At 39.8% G+C, this 19,618-nt stretch overlaps 1 protein-coding gene across 5 annotated transcripts in view; it reads left to right on the forward strand.

The window, feature by feature from the left end:
- The window catches only part of GAREM1 (GRB2 associated regulator of MAPK1 subtype 1), a 201,541-nt gene that overhangs the window by 119,264 nt on the left and 62,659 nt on the right, over positions 1 to 19,618 (forward strand). Inside the window, exon 2 of one of the 5 annotated variants that reach the window (XM_038543585.1) lies at positions 657 to 796. The exons of 3 other annotated variants lie outside the window; for them this stretch is intronic. The gene's annotated coding sequence lies outside the window, so the exon portion shown is untranslated. The remainder of the gene's footprint in view (positions 1 to 656; positions 797 to 19,618) is intronic. One more of the 5 variants, XM_038543584.1, reaches the window with a different exon arrangement.

A 19,618-nucleotide genomic window follows, 5' to 3' on the forward strand; every position in this document is an offset into this window, starting at 1 on the left:
ATTGGGATAAATATGATAATTCTGTGAAAATTATTTGTCTTCAGACATGATTCTTTGTAAATACCAAACAGATGATATTTATGTGGCTTTCTTACAGTTAATGTACATTATGACATAATTAACCTGAAAAGCAAAATACCAGTTGTTATTGATATCATATCCTCTCATTTGAGTTGCTAAATTACATGTTTAAAAGGTAGGAAAAGGAGATGTCCTTTAATATTAATGTTTAAATTGAGTTTTGGTTGACTTTCTAGGCTGATGTTGGATATTAACTACTCTATTTCTGTTACCGTAATGTGAGGTATACATAGTTTTCTTTCAATCACCAAATTTTGATTCATTCAAAATAATGGAACTTCTTGAGACATATTTACTAGCCAAAACTAGGACAAGTGTTAATCATAGTTACAAGCCTGGCTCTCTGCCCTTTGTTCTTATTGAGCGACATAATATATCCTTTTGATAATTTGTACAGCATTCCCCTTGTGGCTTTTTATAAAAGTTTTAAAACAGGTTTAAACTAGATAAATTAAAATCTACTTTGAATTCAGAGATTTTTAAATCTCTATTTTAAGAAATAATTGCAGATTCCAAAAGTAGTTTTCAAATTAGCAAGGAGGCCATGACCAACATTTCATTCCTTCCTGTCTTAGAATCATGGTCTTTGGAATTTCAAGAGTGAATTTGCAGAGCTGGAAAGGGACCTGAAGCTCAGCCATGTCAGACTTCCAGATCTTACCTTCCCTGACATTAACTCAAGACAGTGACAGCTCAAAATTAGTGAGTGCTTAAGGTATATTTATATAATGTAATACCATAGAGGTCTTTAAGCAAATGAGATAGTTAATGGCATGAAAGGTTGGGTGAAATAAGTCCCTACTAAGGTGCACAGTTTGTTGTTTGCTTGATACTACTGTTGTCTGTAGACAAAAACTGTCTTATAAACCTATTATACGGGCATCTCAGTGGTTGAGCATCTCGCTTTGGCTCAGGTCATGATCCTGGTGTCCTGGGATCAAGTCCTGTATCAGGCTCCCTGCAGGGAGCCTGCTTCTCCCTCTGCCTATGTCTCTGACTCTCTGTCATGTCTGTCTCTCATGAATCAATAAATAAAATCTTAAAATAAATAAATAAAAATAAACCTGTTATACTTCTTTTCCCCAATTTTACATGTTCCATAAGGTAAATGAAATTTTTTTTAATTGACTCGATTTGGTTTGTCTGTGATTTTAAGTTCAGGTTGTTTATTTTGTGCATCTCATGCCACTTCCTAAAAGAAGAAAGAATCTTTTCTTCCTCAAGAAGTCTTCCCCAGTTGACACAAACTCATTCTCTATTATCCAGTTGATATAGTTCCCTCAGTTCACTTTCGAAAAGATTGTTTTTCTGAATTTGGTACTATTTAATAGTTCTCGTTTCCTTTCTTCCAGTTTGAGCTCCTTTTTGTTCTTGTTCACAAGCTGCCAGGTGGGGGATGGAGATCCTCCTTGTTCAGCAAGGAGAGGAGGCTTCCCTCAGTTGCAGAGCAGTGCTTTTGGGAGACCAGAGTTGCAACCATGTGTGTTTGTTACAATGTTCTTGTTACTAAACGTTAATCTTAACATTCTCTCAACTATCCTGTTCTTTTTATCCTAATCCTCTAAAAATCACTTCTTTTTTTATTATTGTATGTACATTGCTAGCAGCTGGGGACACAATGTATGCATGTTTCCGTATGTATGCATAATTAAAGGCTTCAGACCTGGCTCTATCAAGGTGAGTTTATATTCAGACTTCTCCAAACCTGGTTTCCAAACAGCAGTGTAGCTTAAACAAAACGGAGACTGAGATCCAATTGAACCGAGACGCTGCCCACACTGTGTTGTCTCCTCCCTTCTCTTTAACACTGGTAACAACCTCCTTCCCCTGTTGTGGGAAGTTTTCAGATCTGCTGCCTTCCATGAGGCTTTTTCCACCCTGCAGCTCAACTCTGCTTTATAAATATTCTTCTGATGTTAAGTTTGTGTTTTGGGAACCTTCTTAAAAGTTCTTGAATCAGATGCTATGAAGTTCTCCAAAATCAAATGTGATGCCATGTCCCTTCACTTTTCAGTGTCTGAAACATAATCAGGAGTAGTAAGTTGATCATTTTTCTGATTCCCAGAACATTAATGCAACAACAACAAAAAAAGCAAAATAATAAACCATGTGTTTTCCTGCCACCAAAGGAGACCCCCAAATCCTTTTATTTTATTGGAATTTTATTGCTATCTGTGGTCTGAAACAAAAGAACTGTCAACCAGGGCTTGGACACATTCTTTATATAGCAAGTTACCTCTAATAATATCCATCACTTTATAAGAGAATTTGCTTTATATTGATGAAGTGTTGCAGAATACTTAAAGCAATTCTCATAAAAGAATGGTATTGCGAATTTGTCTTGATAGATCTAAGCCAGTTAAGGCCAGTCATTCTATTTTGTGTGAAAGGACCCCCAAATGTTTATATCTCATGTTACATTCAAAATTGTATACTTGCTTGACTTTGCTTCTTTTTCAGTTATGTTTATAATTAAGCAATATGTTGATGTTGATACTGTCAATCTTTGATAAACATGACAATTCATGTGGGGACTCCCAGACTTTAACCCAAGTCAGAATTAAAATAAAACCAGCCTCGAGTGCAGTATAATGTTGACCTAATATAATCTTAGTGGGAAGTACATTCAATGTTTAGACTCTTAAGAAGGTGAACCGCTAGACCACATGATCTGCTTTTGGCTGGATGGACCCTTCTTCTGACTACCTAAGTCAGCAGTGCCATGATCACCTGAATCTGAGACCCAGGTCACATTGCCCCCAGTGTCATTTTCATCAGCTTGGCGAGTAAATCCCAGCCAGAAATTCATCAGCTACTTTTCATCTTGAGAACTAAATAAGCCTTTGGTTTTTTCGATCAAATTTAACCATAAACTATTTCCTCTACTCATTGCCGGTTTAATCAAATAAGCATTACCTTATCCAGGTTGTAATGAGATACTTCTTAAAGGTTTCCCTGTTTTTCAGTCTCTTAGAACTAGGCATAGATTAAAATGAAATTATTTATCCTTTATCTTTTTTATATCATGATTTTTTTGTTTTACTGATTTGTCATTAAATGATATTTCTAATTATCAGTTTAAAAACTTGCCAGATTTTAATGTGGGTTCAGATTTTAACAATTTAATTAGATAAAATATGGCTGGTGGAAAAGACTCTCCATGCTTTGGCATTAATACTGGATTCCCAACAGTGGTCTTCTAGTACATAGACATTTTACTGACTTGTCATTTTAACCTTTTCACAAATGCCATGACTCTGTAATTTATTTGTCCCTGGATAATGAAGAGTTAGTTGTACTCTGTGTATATATTTGATTTGCTTATACATTTTACTTGTTGGTTTGCTTATAGACTTATTTCGTTATAGATTATTTACTAGCTCTCTCACCTGTCACTGTATTACTACAAGTTTATGCTTAAGTATATGCATGTATTTTATCATTTGGTAGTGTTTTATTTTTAAAGATTTATTTATTTGAGAAAGAGCACACACACAAGTGGGGTAGGGACAGAGGGAAAGAATCTTCAAGCAGACTTTTCTCTGAGTGCGGAGCCCAATGTGGGGCTTGAGCTCACAACACAAAAGATCATGATCTGAGCTGAAAGCAAGAGTTGGATGCTTAACCAACTCAAGCACCTAGGCACCCCTGGTAGTGTTTTATTTTCAAAATGATTTTGTATTGGAAATCTTCAAGCTTAATTTTTTACTCAATTTAATTTCCCAAAAATTATTCAAGTAATTAGGCATTTCTAGATATAGTAAATTGCTGTTTATTCAGCATGGTAAGTGGTTACTATTTTTTTTTCTTTGCCATTTAGCATGATTAGACATAATTATTGATAATTTCTGGAAAGAAGCCAGCAGTGCAAGCCCAGGTTTTTTTTTTTTTTAAGATTTTTTAATTTATTCATGAAAGACCCAGAGAGAGAAAGGCAGAGGGAGAAGCAGGCTCCAGGCAGGGAGCCTGATGTGGGACTCAATCCCGAGACCAAGGATCACACCTGAGCCAGGGGTAGGTGCTCAACCGCTGAGCCACCCAGGCATCCCCAAGCCCAGGTTTTAACAAGAATGTAGCCTTTCCAGTCTAAGTCTAGTTAGATATCTGGATCCAAAAAGAGATCAAATCCAAAAGAAACAAAGCCTGACAGATGGGGTCTGGAGGTGGGACGGGGGAGGCAGCACAGTCGTGTGAATATAATACAGAGGTGATATTAATACCAGTTACCAGAAGGCATTTCCAAGACTTCCTCCAGGGTAGGATGTGAGAAGACCAGAACAGGATGCACACCGGCCCCTAGAGACCTGACCTTGCCAGAAACAGAGCAGGAGATGATCCAAAGACTGCCTGTGTGCCCAGGAAGGATTTGGAGAACCCCCCTGGCCCAGTGCTTGGGATGGGAGGGAACTAGGCAGCAGCTCTCTGTATGCAGGCTTTGAGTGGAAGAGCTGGGAGTGGGAGGTACCTGTGATTATCCTGGACTGCTGCCCTCAGCAGGCTACTAGGGGGTAGGTGGCTTGCTAATAACACCGGATGTCTTTCTAAGTTGAAATGGATCTAGACAGTGCTAAAGTTGGCAACTACTGTTTCCTATGAAGATAATGTAAATGCATGTTAGGCAAATGGTAATACGTTATACTAAAATATATAATAATCTGGAACCTATGAGATTGATTATATGAAGTGCAGGTTTTGTTTTCTTTTAACTAAGCATGGTTTAAAAGTACTCTTGTGAAAAAATTTAAAATTCATATGGAACCACAAAGGACAGTGAATAGCCAAATCAGTCTTGAGAAGGAAGAACAAAGCTGGAGGTGTATCACACTTCCTGATTTCAAAGTTTATTAAATAACCACAATAATTAAAATAGTTTGGTATTGGCATAAGGGCAGACATATAGACCAGTGGAACAGAATAGAGAGCCCAGAAATAAAGCCATGCAGGGGTGCCAAGAATCACAATGGGGAAAGAATGGTCTCTTCAACAAATAGTGCTGGGAAAGCTAGATATACCAGCAAAAGAATGAAATTATAGCCTTATATTACACCATACACAAAACATTCAAAATGGATTGAAGACTTAATTTAAACATAAGACCTGGAACTGTAAAACTCTTGAAAGAAACATAGAGGCATTGCTTCTGGACGTTGATCTTAGCCGTGATTTCATGGACATGACACCAAAAGCATAGACTAGAGGTGCAGAAATATGTAAGTGGGACTCTATCAAATTATAAGCTTCTGCATGGCAGAGGAAGCCAACAAAATGAAATGGCAATCTACAGAATAGGAGAAAATATTTGCAAACCATTTCTCAAATAAAAGGTTCCTTTCCAAAGTATATAAGGAACCCCTACAATTCAATAGAAAAAAATTTTTTTAAATCAATTAAAGCTCTTTGAGGAAGCCACTATAGTGGCTTGGGTGCCCCACTCCTGCTCCTGCTCCTGGCTCACCGCTCTTCACTCTCACTGGAGAATAAGTTGAGCAGGAAGCTGCACTGCAGCCATGACTTTTAAGGACATCAGGAAGACACCTATGGAACCAGAGGTGGCACCGAATTTGAGTTAATCTCACTTGGAAAAGGTATTTGCTGACTTGATCAGAGGTGCAAAGGACAAGAATCTGAAAGTGAAAGGGCCAGTTCAGATGCCTACTGAGACTCTGAGAACAACTACAAGAAAAACTTCTTGTTGAAGGTTCTAAGACTTGGGATCTTTTTCAGGTGAGGATCCACAAGCAGACTCATTGATTTGCACAGTCCTTCGGAGACTGGTAAGCAGATTACTTCCATCAGTTTCAAGCTGGGAGTTGAGGTTGAAGTCACCACTGCAGATACTTACATCAACCTTTTTAATAAGTTGATTACCAGTTGTTAAAAAATTGAGCAAAGGATTTGAGTAGACAAACAAGTGTTATTATGGATTAACAGATTCTCTAACTGATCATTTCTGAAACCATTTGAGAACAAGTTGCAGACACAGAGCCCCATGACCTCTTAAAAGTGCAGTATGTATTTTTGAGGTGCAAGGAGAAATTGGAACCCTTGTACACTGTTGGTAGGAATACAGAGTGGTGCAGCCACGATGGAAAACAGTGTGGAGATTCCTCAAAACATTAAAAATAGCATTACCACTTGCTCCAACAATTCAAAAGAATTGAAGTGAGGAGAGATACTAGCACTCGGTGCTCTTCACAACAAGCAAGATGTGGAAACAACCTCAGTGTCCACTGATGAATGGACAAAGGATGAATGGATAAAGGGAATCCTGTAATATGCAACAGTATGCCCAGAGGACTGCATTAAGCTGCCAAGACATCACCTCCACCTCTCCCTGCCCCACCCCACCCCACCCATTCTCTGTTTGGGAGTCAAGTGTGAGAATCTTTAAAACGCAAATCTGAGAGTCTTCCAGCCATGATATAAAAAACAAACTCAAGTGGCTTTGGTCTTGACAAATTATCAAAATTTCCTTTTTGTAAGGAAAAAAAATGTATGTTGATTCTGTTTAATCTATTTGGTCTTATGTATTTGAGCACCAAAAAATGTACACAAGCATATGCTAAAAACGAAAAACACTTTACATCAGTCCTTTCAGGGAGTAGGGTTACAGACGGGCCAAGTGGTGGCCTTAACGTTGTGGCCAAGAGCCAGACCCTAGGTCTGTATAGCTTGAGTCCTTGCTTAGCACTCACTTGCTAACTGTATGACCTTGGGCAGGTTACTTAAACTTAACCTCTTTGTACCTTGTTGCTGATGATAATAAGAGCAGGAAGGCACTTGGAAAGTGCCCAAAAGCTAGTAAGTATTATGTATTTGCTGCTATTACTTATTTTCCTATTATTGAGTTGTTCAAATAAATATGCATTGCCTTTACAGTGCACTTAATTTTTTTTTTTTTTTTTTTTTTTTTTTTTGAGAGAGAGAGAGAGAGAGAAAGGGGAGTGTGAGTAGTCAGGAAGGGGCAGAGGGAGAGGGAAACAATCTGTTTCTAGATTTAATTTGAGAGTGGGGAGAGCCAGAGGGGAAGGGAGAGTGAGAACCTCAAGTAGACTCCATGCTGAATATGGAGCCCAGTGCAGGGCTCAGTCTCACAACCCTGAGATCATGACCTGAGCCAAAGCCAAGACTCAGATGTTCAACTGACTGAGCCACCCAGGTGCCCTAACATTTAAAAATGTATAAGAAAGTGTTAGAGAAAAGGGAAACAAAGAGGTCCAAGAATATTTAGGGGAAATTCTCATTGCTGCCTGCAAGGCCCAGGTGTTCCGTAACTTCATCTTGTACTGCTTTTCTTCTTCTACTACTTCTGTGCCCTTTTTTGGGGCCCCTGAAATAAGGCCAGCTGCCCCTGACCTCAGAGCACGTTTTCCTTACAGCATTTATCCCAATGGTGATGACATATGTGCTTGGGTCATTGTTTGTTTAATAACCGACACCCTGTCCACCCCTCTCACTTGACTGCAACCTCTGAAGGGCCAACACAGTGTGTGTGACTCACCATTCTACCCCCAGTGCCCAATACAACATTTTGCCAAACCAAGAAGGAAAAGAGTATCCCACAGAACTACGTGCAGGGAGGTGTGGAGAGACTCTGGGCTCTACAAAGACTTGGCAGAAGTTATGCTGGAGGAGGGACCTCTCATATTTTGAAGGATAGTGTGATTTCCACCAAGGATTTTGAATTGTGTGCAGCTATCTTTGAGGAGCTGGTGAAGGATTTTCGCCAGGGCCGTGACCACAGCATTAGCCTGCATGTTAGAGTGCTCAGTCAACACCAGTGTGATGGATGGATGGGTGGGTGGAGTTCAGAGTCAGCAGAGAGGAAAATTATTGAGAGCCAGAACTTAGGCAGCAGGATGGACCAGAGGGAGAAGCTTCGAGAACTATTCCTGTGGAACGACCAATACCGCTATGTGATGGAATAGATGTTGGGCCATATGGGGATGATGAGGTGACAATCTGCATTCCTGGTTTTGTGTCACTTTATGGATTTTGACTTTCGTTTGGGATGTGCAGAAGCAGAGGGGAAAGGTCAGATATAGAGAAGTACTAGGAAACGAGATGTGTAGATCTTCACTTTTCTGCGAGGCATCCTCAAGGAGTTTTCCAGTAGAGGCTCAGGCAGATTGGGCTGGAGAGGATTTAGGAGATACAGGTCTGTAAAAGATGGAGGCTGAAGGTATGGGGGGCGAGGGGGAGGTTAGGCAGCAGCCCTCCCCTCAGGCTCAGCCCAAGCCCAGCATCTTCTGTGAAGAAACTTCTGTCTCCAGGGTCTCCAGTTCTTCTGCCTGTTTGGCCTAAAATGTGTTGGCATAGAAAATACTAATGGGCTGTAGATACTTCTTAAGTTTTATTTGTCCCCAAAGCTAGCTCCTCAAGCACTTTTTCATTTCAGAAGCTTTTCTTAAAGGCCTGCTGGGAAGGCATTCTATAGAGTGAGTCCGTATCTACACCCAGAGATCTCCATGCAGTCCCCGGACGATGCTTTCATGTAATAGATGAACAGGAATTATAGTAGATATGCGTCAGCCGGTCATCATGGGCCACAGGGCTAGCATTCACATCAACAACTGGAGTAGAAGCAAAGGACAGTATGAAATAAATTTTTGTGGTTTAGTGTTAAAGAAAACTAAGAAGGGTGAAACTTGATATATTAGCCTTCTCCAGAAAAATAGTAGTAGGGTGTGTGTGTGTGTGTGTGTGTAGAAAGGGAGAGGAGATAGATTGATTTCAAAGAACTGGCTCATACATTTGTGGGGGCTGGCAAGTCCTTCAACGTCGGCCAGTGGACTGAAGATACAGAGAAGAGTGGCATTTTGAAACCAGGTCTGTTAGGAGAATCTCCTCCTCAAGGAATCTCAGTCATTTTCTTAAGGCCTTCAACTGATTAGATGAGGCCTGCCGCATTTTGGGGAGCAATCTGCTTTACTTCCAGTCTGCTGATGTACGTGTTAAAAAATACTTATACAGAAATACCTAGAATAGTCTTTGACCAAATAACTGGGTACCATGTTTGAACCAAATTGACACAAAGTTAATCAGCACACCTATTAAGCTGTCCTTGCCTGTGCCATTAGCCTGCTGCAGGAAAGCTCTGGAGTACTACAGGTCTATAAAAGACAGCCTCTGTGGGAGGTTCAAACTTTAGCATGATCATCTAGAGCTTAAATGTGAAATAACCCAAAACATCCAAAATTTTGCCTTAAAGAACCAGACGCCCTTGTTACTTTTCCTAGTTCAGGAGCTTTGCTGTTGCTTTAGTGGTATTTCAGCATCATAGTTTCCGTGTTCTCTTTTGCAGTTTGCATTGCCTTTCAAAAGCAGAACACACACACACTCACACCCTGAAATCAGCAGTTCATGTGTTTTTCTGTTTTACAGATAAGAAAACTGAGACTGGTAACATTAGATTCCATGCAAATTGGTGGCCATTTAATGGCTGAATTGAACCTAGGTCCTTTCACTTTAAATTGAGTCTTTCCTCCCCCCTGTCCCCCCTACCCCCCAAAAAACACCCCTTATTTCTAAGGGAGAAGAAAAGGCGAGCACAGAGAACATGAATGAATATGAGAATGGATAATTACAGAACTCCTACCAGAATTCAGGATAGGAGGGGAAAATTTTTTGCCACATGATAGGCCTTATTTGGTCCCATTGAGGTTGTGGGTATTTCAAGTTAGAAGAATTTAGGTATGCAGTTCATTCCTTTCTAATTCTGCATTTTTGGTGACTATATTAGTGGACGCACAAGGATTGAAACTATAAGAAACCATCTATTTCACTCTCTGGGTCCCCCTTCCCACTGCCCCATAGCATTGGAGCATGTTTCACAGTCCTCGAGTCTGCCAGATATGGGTCTTGTGTTCTACCTCCTTCCAGTTTGTTTGGTTAGTTAGCTAATGTGTTTTGCATTCAACCAAGGAAGTTCAAAATACTGCCTTTGAGAGAGCCAGCTAGGGTAGAAGTGCTGTCCAACTTAAGAGTGGCAGACTGGCTGAGTTCTCTGGGTGATGATTGAGCCACCCACTAATTTTAGGCTGGGAAAGCTTGGAGCACAGATTGATTTTTCAATAGAAAATAACATCCTGCTAAGACATTCTATAACCCTTGGAAATATCTTCTGGCTCTCTAGCTCTTGGCCATTTTAAAGGGTCATATCCTCACTCATTATCATATTAAATGTGGTTGAGACTTTAGTTTTGAAACTGTAGCTTTCTGCCTTAGATCATCTGGATCTCAAAGGTTATGAAAGCGAAGTCTTCCTTCTTTCCTATGACTAATGTAGATGGGAAGCAATGAGCCTCAGGCAACCATCTCACCCGTAAGTGGATAAGCTGAGTAGCAGCACACAAGATTACAAAATTTTCCTGAGTTCCCACTTTCAAGCTTGTGTACCAAGTACTGAGTTGTAGTACAAAACGTGGATTAATTGGTCATAGTTGCATTCATATTATATAAATGTTCAGAAACTTGCCTTGTGCACATCATCTGCTTTGGTTTGTATGGATGAAGTTTAAGTTGGTAGCCAATACTCCACTTGATCCTTGCTTAGGGCTTTGTCAGTCCCAATTTTGACACCTTTTTGAAGTTTTTGGAGCTTAAAAAACAGGCCATTAAAAATGGTTTCCAGGGATTGATTGCCCAAAGGCAATACCAAAATATAATAATTTTTGCTTTGAATCTAGATTGTCTCATTGGGTTGTCATGACAAATTTGTGCAGTAGGGAGAACAGCTGGTGTCATCACAGTTTTATAAAATAAGTGGAAACAGAGGAATGGCATTCACATGAAGACCCCCTGGACTGTATACTTTTAGCATTTGCCAATTTTAGTCACCTGTGTTGAGTCCAGGAACTGATTCCAGCTGGCTGTGTTGCATACATCTGCTGTAGTATGATTTAATCCTCATAACTACTTATGAAATCACTGGTAGGGTTCTCACTTTATAGATGAGGAAGGCAAGTTTCAGGGAAGCTAAATAACCTATCCACGATCTTACTGCTGGTAAGTGGAGCTCATCTGGTTGAAACCCATGCTTTTTCTAGTCTTCAGGCTTTGCCTCATTACATGGTTCAGATTGATGTCATTAAGTTCTGTGACCATGTATGACCCATATTTGATTTTTAGTTCATCAGAGCATTTGAGTGGGAAATAGATCAGAGCCAATGCAGATTTGACCTGTTGGAATCCTGTGGTTACTATATGCTAACTGTAGTAATGAAATGCAATAAATCTCTGTGCATGCATTTTTTATGGCAATCAGGATGTTTCAGCCAAGAAGAAAATATAACATGAGGAGGTTAAGATATTTAAATTCAACACGTATTTTTAGAGTATCAGTATTTGCTAGGTGCTGTGATTAGTGCTTTCAGTCAGACTATTTAATATGATCTTTATAATATTCCAGCAGGCTTCAATTATAGTTTGCTTACAGATAAGGAAACTGGGCCTCAAAAAGAATACTATACTTAGAGAAGTATACACAGCTAATAAGTAGATCTCTTAGCTTCCTGTCCATTACTGGCTCTCCAGCATTAATGCGTACTGCTTATAACACGCTCTGTCACTACCGTGGTCCCTCTGCCATTCCTCACGCCACCATCAGCCCAGCCCATTCCTTGCCATTTGCATACCCCCTCACTTGTGAATTTCAGATAATTTAGGCAGCAAACCAGAGAGCATTTCCTGAATTGTAACTAGAATTGTCTATGGGAAATCATGCATCTAAAGAAGGTACTATATTATGCAGTCATTAGCATCTAGTTTAGGAACCTCTGTTTTTCAGAATTAATTTCACAGAAAGCGATGGAGTTATCTATCAAGCATTTCTGAGAAATAAAGACAAGAGATGGATACATGTAGTTCAAATCAGGACAACTCATTACATCTGCAATGGGTATTTAAGGAGTCCTGAGGTAATTGAACATGGTAATTGTGTTGCTGTATCTGAAGGGTTTCACTGACACTTGTTTTGTTTGTGTTTTGCCTGAGCCCGTAATTGCAGAAATATTCTCCCATGGTGATTAGTTCCCAATTTAAAATAGACTGTTTCATTAAAGGTAACTCCATAATGAGACCAATGAGGACCCAAGCTGTGTGCTTTAATGATAGTAATTCCCTCTCTGCTTGCAGCTTGACCATGTGCACACAGAAGATGTGAGTTAAAGCCTTCATCTTAAGTCCTGCTTGAATTGCGAGAAAAGAGGAGGTCGAATTACATCGCCTTTAAGGTCCCTTCCAGCTTTAGCATTCTGTGATTCTTTGGAATATTCAGCAAATGGAAGTTCAAAAATTGATTCTGCTTTCACACTGAGAGGGAAGAATGCCCACAATTGAATAAAAGATTAGAAGCTGTGGAGAGGAAATAGTTGTCTTGAGTGAGTTCTTTTATTGGAAATCAGCCTTGTACTACTGGACAGGAAATTAAGTTCTTGCCTGGGTCATTAATCATTGTGCCAATTTGAAAATTGGCAGTGGGGGGAGGTGGCTATATTTGAGGAGGGAGGAAGGAGTGGGCGAAGAAGGTGTCCCTAAAAGCTCCCCTGTCAGAGTGGGAATTAGTGGCAAAGATAGGGTGCTGTTGGCCACCCCTTCCTGATGCAAGTGTTTCCAGCATTTCTGTCATTCTCCTGTTGGTTCCCACACATTTCCTACCCAAACCTGTTTCCCACTTGTACCAAGAGGAGAGAAATATCACAGGGTTTTCACTGAGAAAGAACAGAGAAGTGAGAGTAATGGACATGATAATCCCCTGGGTAGCCCAAGAGAGATGTTCTAAGGGAAGAAGGCGTGACTGGGATATCCTGAGTTTTTGTCAAAATTAACATTGATGAGAGACCAAAACACCAGCCAAAATACCGGTAATAGGTTACACAATGTCCAAACAGCCTGTGCCCTTTGAAACAACTCCATTTTTACCATATTCGCTATTTTCCTACCTCCTTTGTCTCCATCTTCTCAAGTGGAACCTCACTTAGAGGGATACTGTCTTCTGCCTCATGAAGTCAGAGCTTCCCTCTGCATATGTTAATTGGAAAAATATCAAAGCCATCCTTGCTTTCACTTTTTCATTCTTCCGCCAAAATGGGACTGTTTTAGTGTATCTGCAATTTTCTATTTATTTGCCCTTTAAGGTGAGAAGTTTTGGCAAATAAAAACCTGGCAGCAGATTTTATTTCCACAAAAATAACAATTTTGACATCTCAGGGTGTCATCTGTCTCAAAGCTATTCCCAGTGGAGTCTAAATATACCACTGGGCTTTCTCATCACTCATCAGAACTGCCTCGGAAATTTGCACCCCTTGGGGTCTGATTGACTAAGCCTTCTATAAAGCTCTCTCTTCTCTTATAGATTTTTCTGTTGGGAAAGTGGCTAAATTAGATTGGGAATTGAAGTATTTGGCTTGATTACAGTTTATGTAGGTTTTTGCTCTCTCTTCCTCTGGAAAGACACCTGCTTCTTTCTATCTGTAATTTCACCTCATTCTTAACTGCTCAGTGCACAATATGGCCCTGAGCATCCTAGATGAAGCCTGTCCTGAATCATGCTCCTGAGCACTGCAGGGGCTGGCCTATGTGCTTATGGCTTCATGCTCATGTGGAATGGAAATAGACTTCACTCTTCTCTCTGCACATCACACACTAGCCTGCGTAGAGAGCTGAGTCTTTTTTCCAAACTAGTCACCGCTGCTCCCCACGTACCTGCCCCCACATTATTTACACCAATGATGAGCACCTAGAGGTAATTTCTAAAATTAAAAAAAAAAAAAAAATCAACACCAGGTTAAGTGTCCTTATCAGCCAGGAAGAGTATTTGGAGCAGTTAATGATGCAGAGGATGAGCTTTAATGCCATGATCCAGCTGCCTCTTCACAGGAAATCACATAGACGTGAGTATTGGGGGCTCTTTGAATGAAAAAGGGTAGGCTAGATTTCCACTTTATTGGTGTTTGTATACCTAGCCTGAGAAGTAATGTAAGTTACACAAGAATCTTGAAGTTCTGACTTAGAGAATGGATCACAGCCATTCTGTGGGCCTTGGTCATCTCAGTCGGTACTTGCCCCTTAAAACCTGGCTCTTGAAGCCACAGTGACTTACAGTTGTCAGACCCATGGCCTTTCCCATTTCTGCTTCTTGACTGCAACAGCAGACCCTAGTCCTCGAAACTCTCCTTGCCACTCTTCCTCGTGGTCTATTTCCCTCCATCTTCTCAATTCCTTCTCTGTCGGCCTTGGTTCATTTCTAGTCTGTTGATACAAAATGGGTCGAAAACATAAATGTGAGACCTGAAGCCATAAAAATACTTGATAAGAGCAAATGCAGTAATGTCTCTGACACTGGCCATAGCAACATTCTTCTACATATGTCTACTGAGGTAAGGGAAACAAAAGCAAAAATAAACCACTGGTACTACATCAAAATGAAAAGCTTCTGTACAGCAAAGGAAGCAACAAAAGTAAAAGATAACCTACTAAATGAGAGAATATATTTGCAAATGGCCCATCTGATAAAGAGTAACCAAAATATCTAAATAACTTATACAACTCAACACCCTCCCAAAAATAATCTACTTAAAAATGAGAAGACATGAACAAACATTTCTCTAAAGAAGACATCCAGATGGCTAACAGATACATGAAAAGATGCTCAACATCACTTATCACCAGGGAAATGCAAATCAAAACCACAATGAGATATCACTTCACACCTGCCTGAATGGCTAAAATAGAAAACTCAAACAACTGTTGGAAAGGATGTGAAGAAAAAGGCACCCTCATGCACTACTGGTGGGAAAGCAAACTAGTGCAGCCACTGTGGAAGACAGTTATGGAGGTTCCTCAAAAAGTTAAAAGTAGAACTAGCCTATGATTCAGGAAATGTACAATAACACTAATTTGAAGGGATATATGTACCCTTATTTTTATTGCAGTATTATTTACAATAGCCAAACTATAGAAACAGCCCAAGTGTCCACTGATAGATGAATCATTGAAGAAGATTTGGGGTGTGTGTGTGTGTGTGTGTGTGTGTGTGTATACTCAACCATAAATAGTGAAATCTTGTCACTTGCAATGACATCGATGGATCTAAAGATTATTCTAAGCAAAATAAGCCAATCAGAGAAAGACAAATACCATATGCTTTTACTCATATGAAGATTTTAAGAAACAAATAAACAAAGGAAAGAAAGAGAGAAAGACAATATGTAAACCAGACTCTTAACTAGAGGACAAACTGATCATTACCCGAGGGGAAGTCAGTGGAGCATGAGTGAAATAGGTGAAGGAGTTTAAGAGTACATTTGTCTTGATGAATACTGAGTAATATATGGAACTGTGAAGTCACTACATTATGTACTCAACACTAACACTATATGTTAACTACATATAATTTTAACTATAATTATAGTTATAATTATAACTATAATTTTAACTAAAATTAAAATCAAAACTAAATTAAAAGATTAAATAAAAAGATAATTTAGCCTTCATATTAAGCAAATAAAATTCTACACCAACTGCTCTGTCTTATGTAGGACATTTCCATTTCATTTGTCACAAATGAAGGATTTTGGTTGCTTTTGCCTTCCTCTGTGAACCAGATCCTGTGAGGTTCACAGCTATAGCCTTTATAACCACTTCAAATTTATGTTTTATTTCTGAGGAAAGGACATGTTTACCTCATTTTTAAATTTGTATTTTTATTTTTTCCATATTTTCTACATTTTATGTGTTTAAGGGGAAAAAAAGTGTTATATCACCATCACATCTTGAGCAGGAGGAAATGTCTTAAAAAATATTCAGTTGGGGCACCTGGGTGGCTCAGTTGGTTAAGCAGCTGACTCTTGGTTTCAGCTCAGGTCATAATTTCAGGGTAGTGAGATTCAGCTCCATGTCTGAATCTACACTTAGTGGGGAGTCAGCTTGAGATTTACTCCCTGTGCCTTTGGTCACACACTCTCTAAAATTAAATTTAAAATTAAAAAATATATTCAGTTATATGATTCCTCTGTACTGACTGTAGCCATTTTTACTAATGAAATCATCTCCAATGTCTTCACTTGTTAATATCTTGTTTTTAATATCAGGATCAAACTTCTTTCATAAAAACAACAACAAAAACTACAATCCTGAGATTTCTCATGCCACAAACTATCTTCACCTCCTCTAAAATCTCCTATTTCTTTATATTACTTATATGGAAGTTATTACATTATCATTTATATTACTGTTTATGTAAGTTACAGTATATTTTTGGTAATATTTGTATCACCCAGAATCATTTTCTTCAAGTCATCTTGTGAGTCCTTGCTAAAGAATAATGCCTGGAAGTGGATGATCAAGTTTCTTTGATAGTATGGAGAAAATACTTTTTCCATCATGGAGGCTACTGCATAAGACCATTAGACTCAGTCAGTGCCTGTCTTCTCTCTCCTCATCTCTGCAGAAAACCCAACTCTCACAGCCTCCACTGGTACTGAGCACTGCAGGGGCTGGCCTTAGAGGTTTGACTTCATGACTTACTCCCATTGCAAAGTTCAGCTGCCTGCTGAATGCTCTTCTACTTTCTTATTGTCATCCTAGCCTCAGATTCTTCAAAGAAAAAAAATGTTTACCCCTAAACTGGATCCTACTTCTGTTGTGTCTGTTTTCATCATTGTCATTTCAGTCCATGTCCTAGACCATCAGGTTGGTGACTCATACTCTTTGATTCCAGGATTCTCAGAGAAGGGCCCAAGCAGCCCTCCGGGGTGCACGTATAAGGAAACAGCATCAAGAACTTAGAATTGCTAGTTTCCATGTGTGACACACTGAGTGCTGAGCACTGCACTCAACTCTATGAGGCTCATTCCATTTAATCCTCACAGCTTCCTGTCAGGTGGCCAATAGGAAGAACTATATTCTATCCAGAGATGGGAACAGGCATCATCACTCTTTCCCCATCTCCTCTCCAGACATCACAGGACTGACTTCAGACTTCAGGAGGAAAGGATTATCAATCTAGGTTACACAGTAGGGGACAGCTCCCATGGGGATTTTGTGACTGAGGACTCAAGTACCTTCCCTTCCTCTTTTATTCTCTTTTTTTTGGAATGGTAAGACTTGGTTCTGGTGGGCCTTCCCCTGCACCATATACCTTTGGCTCTGCCTGAAGTAGGGTGAAGAGATACAAGGCTTGGCATAGGTTTTGGCACTGAGTTCTAAAGGAGAGCCATAGAAGGAGCCATCTTGGGTCTTAGGCCCTTCATGGGTCCTCATTCATTCATCATGTATTTACAGTGCAGAGCTGTGCAGGGTAATATCCCAGAAATATCACCCCATCTCTCATATATGACTGGGAGAAATACACTTTATATAATTATTTAATTAGAATTGTGGTAAGTGCTACAAAAGCATTATGGGCCACTGGTAAGGGCTCTTAGCTGTCCTGTCTCTCACCTTCATACCTGAGGTAGTAGCAGGACGAGGTGCATACCCAGTGGGTAGGAGGGCTCTCCAGGGCAACAGTTTGTGTCAGTCCTGCTCACAACATTTCAGTGGATTGAGTTCACCCACCTGCCTTCCTGTCTGTCCCCAGGCCCATCAGGCTGTCCCTCCTGCTTGTCATCTCCTCCCCTGCCTCTACCTGCTTTCTGGTACTCTCACCACCTCCATATTCTCTAGTTGTCCAAAGTGCAGCCCACTTTCAGGGTATCCCTAATGTCCCAGTTTCTCTTCTGTCTCAACAATGCCATTGTGATCTATTGTCATAGTTAACTCCAGTTCTAGCATGAGTTGTTATGGAGTCCTCAGAGTGGGCACCAGCCATAGCAGCATCACCTGGAAACTTGTTAGAAACTGAGTCTTCCTCCCCACTGCAGGTCTACTGGATCAGAGAATGGGGTGGGGCCTGGCAGTCTGTGTTTTAACGAGCCTTCCAGGTGATTTTGATGCACACCTGTTTAAGGGGGCAGTCATTTATGTGACTCCTTGAGAATTTAATGATGTGTTGCTCTATTTTGTATATTCATGTGTTGCTTCTATAATAAAATTAGAAATCCATGGTTTTACCCACAATTGTATTTTTACACTGTTATATGTGACAGTTTAAATGCATTTGGATGCATCCCTAAAAGCTGTTCCAATCAATTTTCACCTACCTCCATAAGACTAATCATCTCATTTTGATTAGGAATCCATGGTATATGTAAAGCAATGTTAAATTCTTCACAACCTCTGAAGGCAGTTGAGAAGCTCCTATTGATGTGGAAAGCAGTATAATACAGGAAAGGTTATAACTCCAAATGTGAGGAAGAAATGTACTTGAGATCATTAGATTTTTGCTACTCACAAAATGAATGGAATAGAAATGAGAGGGGAGGACCAAAGTTTCCTATATGACATCAATCTTGTAGAAATGATAAAAGAACAGACTTTTTGTGACTTTGGTTGGGTTGAGAGGTATTTTCCATTCTCTGCAAAAGTAAGGATATAGTCATGTCAGAGAGTATCTGTGTGGTGGCTTGTATGGAAGTTTTGAAGACAGAGCCGGAAGGCAGCTGTTGTCTCAAGAAAGAATATTTTAATTTGTTGGTCAAACTCAATGCTTGGCCTATAAGAAAATTCAAATCTTTCCCTTCTTCCTGCCTACCTCTTATGTTCCTTCACTCGTTTTTCTTCCCTTCCTGATATATTAAGTAAATGTTAAAAATATTAGTGATAAGAATTTTCTCTTTAGAAATAAATGTGGTGGGGGGGGAAGATTTGATTTTATTCTCTTTCATCTTGGTAGTACATTACCCTCCCACCTTCCTATATGCAACCATTTAAATGTGTTTTATTGTACCTTTTCACTTTGGGTGTGTTCTTAGAAAAGTCCAAGGGTTTGTGTGCAAATATTTTAAACTTACATAAATTGTACTGTGTTTTAGATCTCATATTTTTTTCTCATACAGCACTGTATTTTAGAGATGGTCTGTGTTTTAAAAAAATCCATTCTTAACTGCTGCATATTTGTGTGATTTTCTAAGGGTGGACAACCAAAATCATGCTGCACTGAGCATCCTTATACATTCCCCTTATGGCCTTGGGTGAGCATTTCTTTGGGATACAGACACAGGAATGGAGCTGCTGCTGGGTCTTGGAAATAAGTAGAGTTAATTTGACTAAATGGTGCCAGAGTGGCTGCCCAACCTCACTCCCACCACAGTCCAGCAAGATTCGTGACACCCGTCAGGAACTTACAATTTGCAGTCTAATAGGTGTGAAGTAATAGCTCTTGATTTGCATTTACTTGACTATACAGCTCTCTTCATATGCTTCCTAGTCTTTAGACTACCTCCTTAGTAAATTGCCTGCTCATATTGGTCCATGCTTACACTGGTGTGTGTGTGTGTGTGTGTGTGTGTGAGAGAGAGAGAGAGAGAGAGAGATTGAGAGAGAGAGAGAGAGAGAGAGATCTGCAGGATTTCATTGAATAGTTTAGATATCCTCTCTTTTCAGTTTTAAGCTTTGCAGGCATCATCTGTTCTACCACCTGTCAACTTTTCCCATA

The sequence above is a fragment of the Canis lupus genome, chromosome 7 (assembly GCF_011100685.1).
Source record: "Canis lupus familiaris isolate Mischka breed German Shepherd chromosome 7, alternate assembly UU_Cfam_GSD_1.0, whole genome shotgun sequence".
Lineage (NCBI taxonomy): Eukaryota > Metazoa > Chordata > Mammalia > Carnivora > Canidae > Canis > Canis lupus.